This window comes from Dendropsophus ebraccatus, chromosome 15, assembly GCF_027789765.1.
Source record: "Dendropsophus ebraccatus isolate aDenEbr1 chromosome 15, aDenEbr1.pat, whole genome shotgun sequence".
Classification (NCBI taxonomy): domain Eukaryota; kingdom Metazoa; phylum Chordata; class Amphibia; order Anura; family Hylidae; genus Dendropsophus; species Dendropsophus ebraccatus.
The window spans coordinates 14905638-14918108 of NC_091468.1; the positions used below are offsets into that span (position 1 = coordinate 14905638).

The 12471-nt window shown below is 42.6% G+C and overlaps 1 protein-coding gene and 1 long non-coding RNA gene across 12 annotated transcripts in view; one reads left to right on the forward strand and one right to left on the reverse strand.

Annotated features, from left to right (window-relative positions):
• Positions 1 to 12471, forward strand: part of TRERF1 (transcriptional regulating factor 1) — a 132740-nt gene that overhangs the window by 35686 nt on the left and 84583 nt on the right. The window lies entirely within an intron of this gene.
• The window catches only part of LOC138774452 (uncharacterized), a 28949-nt gene continuing 21775 nt past the window's right edge, over positions 5298 to 12471 (reverse strand). Inside the window, exon 3 of the long non-coding RNA XR_011360318.1 lies at positions 5298 to 5612. This is a non-coding gene — a long non-coding RNA (uncharacterized lncRNA). The remainder of the gene's footprint in view (positions 5613 to 12471) is intronic.

The following is a 12471-nucleotide window of genomic DNA, read 5'->3' on the forward strand; positions in this document are numbered from 1 at the left end:
GTGTTGTACAGTAACCACATACGAGTGCTGTACGACATCTTATCTGGGCAGGTGAATGTTTGAGGTTACAGGTTACAGTACTGGATTGATGTGCAGCAACTGTGTGCTAGATTTGCAAATGAGTTGGTTAAAATTTTTATGATCTAAGGTCTAATAGGTTGAAGCATGGGGTAAAGGAGATGATTGTAAGTTCAGACCAAAGACATAGTCGAAAACTGGCTGTACATATTAGTCAATTAAACTCACCGTCGAGGCCTCCTGACTCTCCCGACACCAGATGCCGTGATAGAGAATGGTCAGAGATCATGGTTTTCAACATGCCCAATCCCTTTGTTCTTGAGGATATAAGCTGCCGCCAGAGGTGTCTTACAAGCTGCCTCCTTTAATTCCTGTTCAGAGCATGAATGTGTCCACTGCCCATTGTTAGGGGAATTATGTCTGTAGTAACAGTTATATCAGGACAGAACATATAAAGTATGGGTGGGGCTTAGCTACAGCTATGTGCTTAGGTTAAGAGATTTTACACTATCTCTGAAATGTAGATTAAGACTTCCTTCTCATCTAAGCAGAGTTCAGTGCTTAGCGTAACCCTTTCTTCGCTGTGGTGTAGTTGTTTGTTTAATTTCAGCTCACATAACACCAGTCAGTGTTTCAATAACTCCTCCTCCTTCCACTTGCCATCTACAGTGCTGTACTGTGTAAATCATCCCCAGTGCACCTTCACCAGAACTACATCGTGGCATCGCAGGGAGGAGTCAGTGTTGTGCTGTAATTGGACGGACAATTAAAGAATGAAGTGAATGTGTGGGAACGGCTTGTATATGGGCTCAGTAACAGTAGTGAGAGGACTAATATCATCTTGTCACCACTTTGAAGGGTTAAGCTAACAAAACCATGTAGGTTTTTTTTTGTAAATCTTTTTAATCAACAATCCCTGGAAATTAAAGGGGTAGTGCGGCGTTTAACATTTATTCACTAAATAACAAACATTACAAAGTTATACAACTTTGTAATGTGTGTTATTTTAAGTGAATGGCCCCCTTCCCCGTGTTTCCCCTACCCCGGAAGTGTTGGTGCATTATACTTACTGAATCACTGTCGACCCCGGCCACCATTTTGGGACAATGACGTCATCTTCAGGAGGCCGGCCGAAGCGCTCCAGCCCTCCCTCATGCCGGCCCCCGTCTGCCACGTCATCTGCTGCTTGGCCCTGATTGGTTGTATAACTTTGTAATGTGTGTTATTTATTGAATAAATGTTAAACGCCACACTACCCCTTTAACAAAACTAGTGGTGTCTATATTAACCCCTTCACGTCAACCATATGTATATGTATTCCTATTGTGTATGCCCCATGCAGTCGGAACGTATTTATACATTCCTGCAGTAAAGGGGCTTTTAATGTGTGCGGAGACGCTCCAATGTGAGTGCCTGCTGTTAACCCTTTAAATGCCACAATTCATAGCAATCACTGTGTATAAGGATAAGCGCCTGTCACTGACTGATTTGGACCCCCGCGGATCACTTACACTGACAGGCGGGAATAAAACACTAACCTCCATCCTGTCGGATCAGCGATCTGCCCTTAGGCAGACTCTATGGACTCTATGCACAGATCGCCGACAGTACTCTTCAGTGCTATGCAATGGCATGAAAATTGATCAGTATATGTAATCTGAGTCACCTAAAATGTGTAAAAAAAAAATAAAAAAATTTAACGTTTTAAAACATATTTTTATATGTTTTAAATCAAATCATTATAAGTTAAAGTCCCAATAAACCTTTAAATTAACTCCTTTCCCATTATAGAAATTAAAATATAAAAAATAAACATATTACCGTATTTTTCGCTTTATAGGACGCACCTTTTGATAAGACGCACCCCTGATTTTAGGGGAGAAAAATAGAAAAAAATATTTTGCTCCTTGTCACAGTTTGGAGATAGCAGCAGTGTGATCGGTGCCAATCCCCCCATATAGTGCCCCACATAGTAGCCAATGCCCCCATATAGTGCCCCACATAGTAGCCAATGCCCCCATATAGTGCCCACATAGTAGCCAGTGCCCCCCATAGTAGCCAATGCCCCCATACAATGCCCCCATATAGTAGCCAATGCCCCCATATAGTAGCCAGTGCCCCCATATAGTAGCCAATGCCCCCATACAATGCCCCCCATGGTAGCCAATGCCCCCATACAATGCCTTCATGGTAGCCAATCATCCCTGTGACCAGAAAAACAACAAACAGGTTACTCACCTGTCCGCCGGCCCCAGCAGCTCTTCTCCCGACACTCCGGTCTCCCGTCATCCTCCGGCACAGGCAGTGGGGGACAGAGAGACTGCCGCTGCAGAACACTTCCGGGACACAGGCAGCGTCTTTGTACCCCGCTGCCTGTGCCCGGAGGATGACGGGAGACTGGAGTGTCGGGAGAGGAGCTGCTGGGGCCGGCGGACAGGTGAGTAGGACAGCGATCCCCTCCGCCCGCCCAGCCCGCCCCCTCCATCGCCGCTTAGCCGATCAGGAGCCCAGGAAAGTGCTGCTCATTGCAATTTCCCGGACTTCTGATCGGCTCAGCTGAGCGCCGATTGTAGAGGCGGGCTGGGCGGGCGCAGGGGATCGCTCAGTGCCGCTCACTATGCATATGCATAGTGAGCGGCAATACAGGGGCCGGGCAGGACGGCTTCCATGCGGTGCTCGGCACTGCTTGGGAGCTGTCTTCGCTTTATAGGAAGCACTTGGTTTTTCCTCCCACTTTGGGAGGAAAAAAAGTGCATCTTATAAAGCGAAAAATACGGTATATATCATAGCGTGTGGAATTGTCCGATCTATTAAAATATAACAATATATAATCACATATCAGAAAAAAATTATAAAAAGCAATAACTATTTTTCTTTTACACATATATGATAGCAATAAAAACTAGAGATCATGGCACAAAAAATGACCCCCCCCCCCCCAACCTGCCCTGTAGGTAGAAAAATAAAAGCGTTATGTCTCTTAGAAGGCGAGGAGGATCATTGCTTTAGTTTGGCCGACACTGGGGCACCAATGACCTTAGGCTTGAAGGGGTTAAAATATTTGCAATGGTACCTCGGTTCTCAAACTGCTCGGAACTCAAACAGTATTTTCAAGGAAAGTTTGCTTTGGCTCTCAAACACTTTTCGGGCCCCCAGTCTTGAAGTACAGTAATACCACCATATTAGAACGGAAATTTACCTGGAAGTAACATTCAGAATTCAAACTTTTTTTCTGTATCTGAACGTTTTTGCGAGCGTGGATCATGGGTTGTTCCTGGTGAGTTTAGCACTGGTGAGGCTTCACATACAGAACAGTACTGTACAAGACTGCTGGAGTGCATATACAGTGCAGTAGTAGTACAGGCAGTGCACCACCATCTCCCATCTGTTACAGTGCTGGGGTGGGGGGAACTCCATACAGTAAAGGATGAGTGAGGAGTTAGTGACTACTGTACTATAATGGCTGGTTTTGTTGAATGTTTCTTGTTTAAAATGTCCTGTACAGTATATAGTGCCGCTCTTTAATGTGCTGTACAGTATATAGTGCCGCTCTGTAATGTCCTGTACAGTATATAGTGCCGCTCTGTAATGTCCTGTACAGTATATAGTGCTGTTCTGTAATGTCCTGTACAGTATATAGTGCTGCTCTGTAATGTTCTGTACAGTATATAGTGCTGTTCTGTACAGTATATAGTGCTGTTCTGTAATGTTCTGTACAGTATATAGTGCTGCTCTGTAATGTCCTATACAGTATATAGTGCTGCTCTGTAATGTTCTGTACAGTATATAGTGCTGCTCTGTAATGTTCTGTACAGTATATAGTGCCGCTCTGTAATGTACTGTACAGTATATAGTGCTGCTCTGTAATGTACTGTACAGTATATAGTGCCGCTCTGTAATGTCCTGTACAGTGTATATATAGTGCCGCTCTGTAATGTCCTGTACAGTATAGTGCTGTTCTGTACAGTATATAGTGCCGCTCTGTAATGTACTGTACAGTATATAGTGCTGCTCTGTAATGTACTGTACAGTATATAGTGCTGCTCTGTAATGTACTGTACAGTATATAGTGCCGCTCTGTAATGTCCTGTACAGTTTATAGAGCTGCTCTGTAATGTCCTGTACAGTATATAGTGCTGCTCTGTAATGTCCTGTACAGTATATAGTGCCGCTCTGTAATGTCCTGTACAGTATATAGTGCTGCTCTGTAATGTCCTGTACAGTATATAGTGCCGCTCTGTAATGTCCTGTACAGTATATAGTGCCGCTCTGTAATGTCCTGTACAGTATATAGTGCTGCTCTGTAATGTCATGTACAGTATATAGTGCCGCTCTGTAATGTCCTGTACAGTATATAGTGCCGCTCTGTAATGTCCTGTACAGTATATAGTGCTGCTCTGTAATGTCCTGTACAGTATATAGTGCTGCTCTGTCTTGTATTGTAGTGATTATACTGGTCACTATACAATGTAATATATAGATACTGTAGGTAATTATTGTTTGGCGCTGGAACCAATCAAACACAATTACATTATTCCCTATGGGAAGAGACTGCTCGGTTCTCAAACTGCCTTCCATAACGAATTACGTTCCAGAACCGCGGTAGCACTGTATTTCTGGAAAATCTAGGTGACAACCAGTTTGGCAGCCCTCACAGTGGTCGCCCAGTTCTCTTGAAATTTAGATTTGTCTTTTTATTATGGGGGAAATATTTTAGAGTTGAATGTATATGAATGAGAGGCCATCCTGCGCTTCTTATGTAACCGGGCTATGGTTATTCATTAATCTTTGATAAGACCATTTTTCTTATTCTTACACAGAAGCTTTTCCTTGACCTCCCATTAACTCAATTACTATGAATGTTTAATGAATAACCATCTGATGCCTTATAGTGTTTTCTTGTAGCTCTGTGATTGTGTTGTTCCACTGCTATTAATACTGGAACGGTATGGCTAAATAGCCAACTAGGCGTTACCATTAGGGAGTGTCCCTACATTGTCTGGCACTGTTAGCTTTGAATGTATAGTATAAAACTGTGTAGAGACCTGCCCCCAACTGGTAACACCCAGTTGGCTGTTTAGTCATACATTTTAGTTAGAATAACAAAGTGATGGCACAGTATTATACAGAACTACAGTTCCTGACATGGACAGAGATGGCAGCAGAGAGCACTGTGTAAGACTGGAAAGAATACACCACTTCCTGCAGGACATACAACAGCTGCTAAGTACTGAAAGACTTGAGATCTTTAAAGAAAAAGTAATTTACAAATCTGCATAACTTTCTGTTCCAGTTGATTAAAAATAGAGGTGCACCCCTCTAAATTAATGATTTGTGATGTACAATTACATCTCAGAGCATACATTGGCCCAGAAACTGAGCTCAAAGAATAGGTAGCGGTTGCAGGGTTCCGATGGCCTCCATAGACCCATTTAAAGGGGTACTCCGGCTGGGGGGCTTTTTTGTGTGTCCCGCATCCCGCCACTCTGGTCCGTGCAGCCCGGCCGCTTCCTGGTCACTGACGCAGGCTTGAGATGTGACGTTTCAAGTCCGCCCAGCCAGTCAGTAGCAGAGGCGGGACCCCTTTAAGTGGCCTAAGATGACAAAATGTAATGAATTGTTTTTTAAAAAAAAAAAGTATTTAAAAAATTGTTTTATTTGTAATGATCCATAATATAACACTATAATGTTATTTATACTAGACAGTAAAAAAAAAATTACTAAATTGTGGAGTTTCCTCCAAAAAAAGTAAAAGAGTATAAATGATCAAAATGTCACATGTAGCCCAACAATAGTGCAAATGAAAAGTGAAATAAGAAAGTTATAGATTTCAGAATAAAGCAATACATTTTGTTAAAGTGGTACTATAAATGATAAGTAAAATACAGCTTGGCCCACCGAAAAATGGCCCACATACGTCTACGTTAATGGCTCTTAAAACTGAGTGATTTTCTAGCATATAGGACCATGAAATCCTGTTCAGGATTCCTAAAAAAGTTGACTAAATGATGTCAATGTAAAGTATTACAGGTTATTAGCTATTTTACGAGTATCTTTCTCACAAGCACGCTCCCCTCCCAGCTCTGTGTCTGTAATACCTAGACTGCCCCATGGACTGGCATTGGAAGCCCATCTAAATCACGTCACACCGAATCGGGAGTGAACTTTTCCTGGCTCATCCTCCTGATTGGTTGTGGTCTGAACGCTCAGACACTGACAAATCAAAACTTTTGCTCTTTCTCTAATATATATTTTTTTTAAATAAATAATGACAGTTATGCTTTAAAATTTGAAAAAAAAAATCCAATTGTTTACATATTTTTTTATTTTTACAAATAATAACCGTAGGTATCAAATCTAAAGTACAATGTGTCATTAAAAATTATATCAGATTCACTTGGACGAGATAAAGTATCAAACAAGTTATTACCGCATAACGTTGGTGTTATCCGCAGTACATTTACAGAACAGAATGTGGGGAATTAATTCATGTAAATACAGCATCTGGCTATGTTTGCAGGGTTTTTTTTTTAGACACCAATCATTTTGGAACCAAAACTGGTCAGGTTCTGGCCCCAAAATGATGGCTGTTCAAACAAAAATAAAAAGTCACAAGGCGGTCAAAAAAGGACGTTGTGGTAACATAGCCTATATATGGTAAGAGGGAAGCAGGGTCTTAGACATTTGATCAGGAATTAGTGCTAGATCGTCATGAGGTTTATAGGAGAACACGATCAAGCAGCATACAGTATAGGATTTGGTTAAGTCCTCTAGAGCAAAAAAAAATAAATTATATATATATATAAAATTGTGTAATCAAATTTTTAAAATAAAAAAAATTATATAGATAGATGAAATCAAAAGAAATAATGTAAATGTAAAATACCAAAACTGGTCACATCAAATAATGATGGATAAAACTATTAAATCATGAAATGTACCATAAAAAGGTCCCAATTAATAAAAAAATAATAAGAATGACAACATATATGTTTGTGTGTCATTGAAAAACGCAACGTTGATAAATCCCTCCCCCCAAGTGTTTTTATTCTGCACAAGCTAATAAATTTTACAAAAATGTAAGAAATGTGGTGTTGGACTGACCTGCAGAGTAAAGTCTATGATTTATTTTTATGGCAAAGTGAATGCTGTAAAAAAAAAAAAAAGGAAATCAACAAAAACAATCCCAAAATTTGCGTAATTTCTGGGTGTTTTTGTTTATAAATTCAATCTAACAAAAACATTATATGGTGCATAAAATTGTGCCACAGAAACCAGCCTTCTGGAAACATAACACATCTTGACCACAGCTGTTACTGATAAAATGTAACGGATAGCATTCCAAAAAGTCTCTGTGTAGATTAGGCTTAGGGCAGCTTCACACAGGACGGGTCACAGTCTGAAAGATCTGCTGCGAGTATGTATTCACAAAAAACTGCCAGGACCTTAGATGGTATCGGATCTCTGCAAAACTCGCAGCAAGATTTCCGCTACGATCTGTCTTGTGTGAAGCAGCCCTTAAAGTATACAATTTGGTTTAAAAGTTTTGACATGTCATAGTGACACATCAGAAGATGAATAGAGGTCCAGGTGGTTAGACCCCACATGAAACGCAAAAATAATAGGGCAGAAGTGCTCAGGTGAGGGCTGTGCTACTTTATTCCCATGGAGACAGCTCTTCTGCCCCTTTGTTTTTTCGATCACTGGAGGTCTCTGTACAAGATTAAACTTCTGGCATGCCTATATTTAGATTTTTTTTTTAAATTGATAGTTACCCTTATAGGGAACCATAAAAGTTAACTCGTATCTGGAGCATCAGGATTTGTGGCTTTGATCATGGTCTCTAGATGGTCAGAAAATGTCTATGTTTATTGTTCTTGTAAGAACAATTGTAATGTCATAGTCAATTGTCATGAAACTGAAACTACCTTTCAGTGGTGTGTAGTACCGTCTTCATAGAAGAGCATGAACTGGCTATTATGAGGTTAGTAATAGAAGCGCGTGGCCTCTGGGGCAGAATTGTGCAGGTAGGAAGTTTTATGACATAGTAGCCCCATTGTAACGCCTGGAGTAGTGGATCCACTGGACCGTCACCAGCGATGGCTCTAACCTCACCAGGGAGCGGAGTCTAAGGGGCCACTGGTTTTCACCAGAGCCCGCCGCAAGGCGGGATGGACTTGCTGCGGCAGGCGACCCCCAGGTCGCTACCCCTGGCTTGGTTGCTAGTGACGGCAGGCGAGGCGTGGCAGGAGCAGTAGGCAGGAGATAGTGCAGGCAGAGGATAGTAGACGTGCTCGCAGGTGGCGGACAGGACTCAGGAACAATGGGAAGGCAGCGGGCAAGGACTAGGGACAAGGACTGAAGACAGGAACAAGGGACAAGGACTAAGGTCAGGAACAACAGGGGGCTGGGCCAAACGCTATGGGAAGCATGTAGAGGCTCCAACACCTGTAGTGGGGCAGGGCTGGAATATATAGGGAGTGATTGGTGCAACTAACCAATTAGGGGTGGACTGGCCCTTTAAATCTGAGACAGCCGGCGCACGCGCGCCCTAGGAGGCGGGGACGCGCGCGCCGGCCGGCACAGACGAAGACAGGAGCGGAGGAGAGGTGAGGCGCCCCCAGGGGCCGAACTAGCAGCAGTGCCGGGTCCCTGCACAAGGACCCTGGCGGCTGCATGGGGCAGGAGGAGGCCGCGGCGGCGGCCCGGAACACGGGCCGCCGCCGCGGCCGTGACACCCATCTTCCAAGAGGCAACTTTTATGCTTGTACCTGTTTGGAGCTTGGTGCGGCCCTTGGCCCATAGTATGCGGCTGAGACTGCGTCTGTAGTCATGTTTGTGTTTCAATTATGTGTTTTTGCATTTGACTGAGCTTTGCCTAAACACTGTCCTCCTTCTGCTCTACTGATTGATTTATCTACCACACCCGTCTCTTTCCTGCTTGGTTCCTTCCGGACACTTCACAGTTAAGGTCGTATTACACAGCCCAATTTGTTGAATAAGCGAGCAGCAATATACTACATCTATGCTCACTTACAGAGCTTAATACACGGCTCGAGTATTGCGTGGCAAGCGCTGCATGGACATCGTTAGCAATGCCCGTGCAGCCCTTACCTAAGTGTAAAATAATAAACGTTAGGGTAAATAATAAATGCTTAAGGGTGATCTAGCTTCTCCCCACTCCCCGCAGCTGCCATTGGAATTTCTGAGCCAGTCTCTGACCGATAAGCCAGTCACTGGCCAAGATGGGACCGCGCTGTGGCCAGTGATTAGCTGAGATGTGCAGTTGGCAGCATGTAGAAAGCGGACGATCAGCTGGTGATCGATTCCTTGGCTCGTTGTCTTTCTTACATGGAGTGATAATCTCTTTTCCAATCACTTTCCAGACCCCTGACGTCCTAAATATACTTCCTCAGTCTGTTAACCGTTTGACAGCTATTATTATTCTTTTTGAAGTGTGCTAGCGTATCTCGTGTTCTCTCTCTCCATCTATTTCTGGTTTCTTGACTTTGGCTTATCCTCTGTTACCTGACTATTCTCTCTGATTCTGTTTTTGTACCTTGCTTGCCATTCAGTTTGACCCCAGCATGTTGACTACTCCGTGTACGTAAGTTTGACTTGTTCTTGTACATGCGTTTTCACTTTATTGTAAGTAGGAACTGTCTTCATGGTTGTCCGTAGTCACTAGGACTCTTGAGGCAAATAGGCTGGGTAAGCTGATGGGACCAGATTAGGGCTCACTGTCTGTTTTTTTTCAGACTAAACTATAATAAGGAGTGATTGTTATGATCATTTGGATCACAGAACAAAGGTGACACCATTTGTCAAAGATAGCGGAGAAAGGTCATGCTCTCGGAGGAAATCAGTGGCTCCCCGGAGCCTATGCCATGGTTTACCTGATCGATGTATGTACACACACGGCGATCGGGTAAAGATGGCTACTATTATAGATAGCAGGCCATCTAGGCTCGTCGGCACGGGGGGTGATTTACACCCCCCGTCCTCCGAGGATCGCTGTAATTGGCTGGTGAGTTTAGTTTGGCTTTTGGAGGCTGAATTTGGCTGGAATGGATTTCGAGGGCCATGTCGAATTTAAAAGGCCTCTGTGTTGTCAAGACAGTTGAAACCCCCCACAAGTGGCCCCATTATGGAAATCACACAAGGAATGTAACAAGGGGTGTAGTTAGCATATGGACCCCACTGGTGACCGACACATATGTGGAACAATGTGGCGTGAAAATGAAATAAATAATAATAATACATTTCTTTTTACACTATAATGTTGGTCTAGCCTTGAATCTTTCATTTTAACAAGGGGTTAAAAGAGAAAAAACACACAAAATGTGTAGAGCAATTTCCCCTGTGTCCGTAAATACCCCACATGTGGACATAAAGCGCCATGTGGGTGCAGGGCAAGCCTCCGAAGGGTAGGCGCGCCATTTGGATTTTGGAGGCTGGATTTGGCTAGATTGGATGATGAATGCCATGTTGCATTTACAAAGCCCCTGTGCTGCCAAAACAGTGGAAACCCCCCACAAGTGACCACATTCTGGAAAATTCACCCCGCAAGGAATCTAACAAGGGGTGCAGTGAGCATATGGACCCCACTGGTGACGGACACATTTGTGCCATGAAAGTGAAAAAATGAAAATTTTCACTTTCAAGTCACATTGTTCCACATTTGTGCCCGTCACCAGTGGGGTCCATATGCTCACTGCACCCCTTGTTAGATTCCTTGAGGGGTGTAGTTTCCAGAATGGGGTCACTTGTGGGGGGTTTCCAGTGTCTTGGCAGCACGAGGGCTCTGTAAATGCGACATGGCCCTTCAAATCCATTCCAGTGAAATCCAGCTTCCAAAAGCCAACTGGCGCTCCTTCCCTTTGGAGGCTCGTCCTGCGCCCGCTTGGCACTTTATGTTCACATGTGGGGTATTTCCGTACTCTGGAGAAACTGCGCTACACATTTTGATTTTGTTTTTTCTTTTATCCCCTTGTAAAAATGAAAAATTGAAGGCTAGAACAACGTTTTAGTGTAAAAAATAAAAAATTTTCCTTTTTTACGCCACATTGTTCTGAAAATCTGTGAAGCACCTGTGGGGTCCAAATGCTCACCGCACCCCTTGTTACATTCCTCGAGGGGTGTAGTTTTCTAAATGGTGTCCCTTTAGGGGTGTTTTTTAGGTTTTGGCACCCCAGAGCCTCTGCCAACCTGAAGTGGTACAGTCAGAAATGACCAAATATAACGGAGGCGTTGAAATTCACTAGGTCCTCCTTTGTATCTGAGGCTTGTGGTTGCGTCAAATAGCGCAATAGGGCCACGTATGGGGTATTTCTATGAACTGCAGAAACGGGGAAATAAATATTGGGGTGCATTTCTCTGGTAATAGGTTTATAATTATGAAAGATATTGGATTACAATACAATTTCTATATAGAAAATTTACATTTTTAGTTTTCTTACACACTTAGCTTATATTTCTGTGACATACCAAAAGGGTTGAAAAACTGTCTTTTGCACAGTTTGGGGGGGTGCAGTTTCTGAAATGGTGTGATTTGTGGAACTTTCTAACATATAGTCCCCTCAAATGCACTAAACCTAAACAGGTCCCTAAAAAAATCTGATTTTGAAATTTTTGTGAAAATTTAGAAAATTGCTGCTAACGTTTTAAGCTTCCTATTGTCTAAAAAATTTAAAGAAAGTTTAATAAATGCCGCCAACATAAAGTAGACATATTGCTAATGCTATTTAATATATAATTTATGTGGTATAACCATTTTCTGTACAAGCAGAAAGGTTTCAAATTTTACAAAAAGCTATTTTTTACATTATTTTGGTTTTTTTATAGATACGTTATAAGTATCGACTCCAATTTACCAGAAATGTAAAGTACCATATGTCACGAATCTCAAAATCAGCCGGATAGGTAAAAGCGCTCCCAAGTTGTTAATGAATAAAGTGACACAGGTCATATTCATAAAATTTGCCTTGGTCCTTAAGGGGTTAAAGTGGGAAATTTGTATTGGATAAAAAGTAAACACGTTTGTCCTTCACACCGTGTCTCCTGTATGGCTTCATTGGAAACAGCCTTACCCTATAGTAAGACAACAACCTAACAAACAGATACAATTTATGTAAGACTTATTTAGGAAATAGGTAGTCAACTAGTTCTGTCTGCAATGGATTGACCTGCCCGATCACTCGATCTCAACTCTCAACTGCCACAATTGTTCAAACCTTTGAGGAAATGCCAAACCCTAGAACCATAGTGCGTATGTGATATAGATATATAATACATATTTACTGTATGTAGTTGCTTCCTGTTGCAAATGACTTTGGAGGTTTTACACGCTTCCTCCATGACGGTGACAACACGAGTGACTGCGATGATCTGTTCATTCAGCGTCTGGTTAGGCAGAGATGTGTGAGATATTATTTTAGTTTTGGAAACCACAGG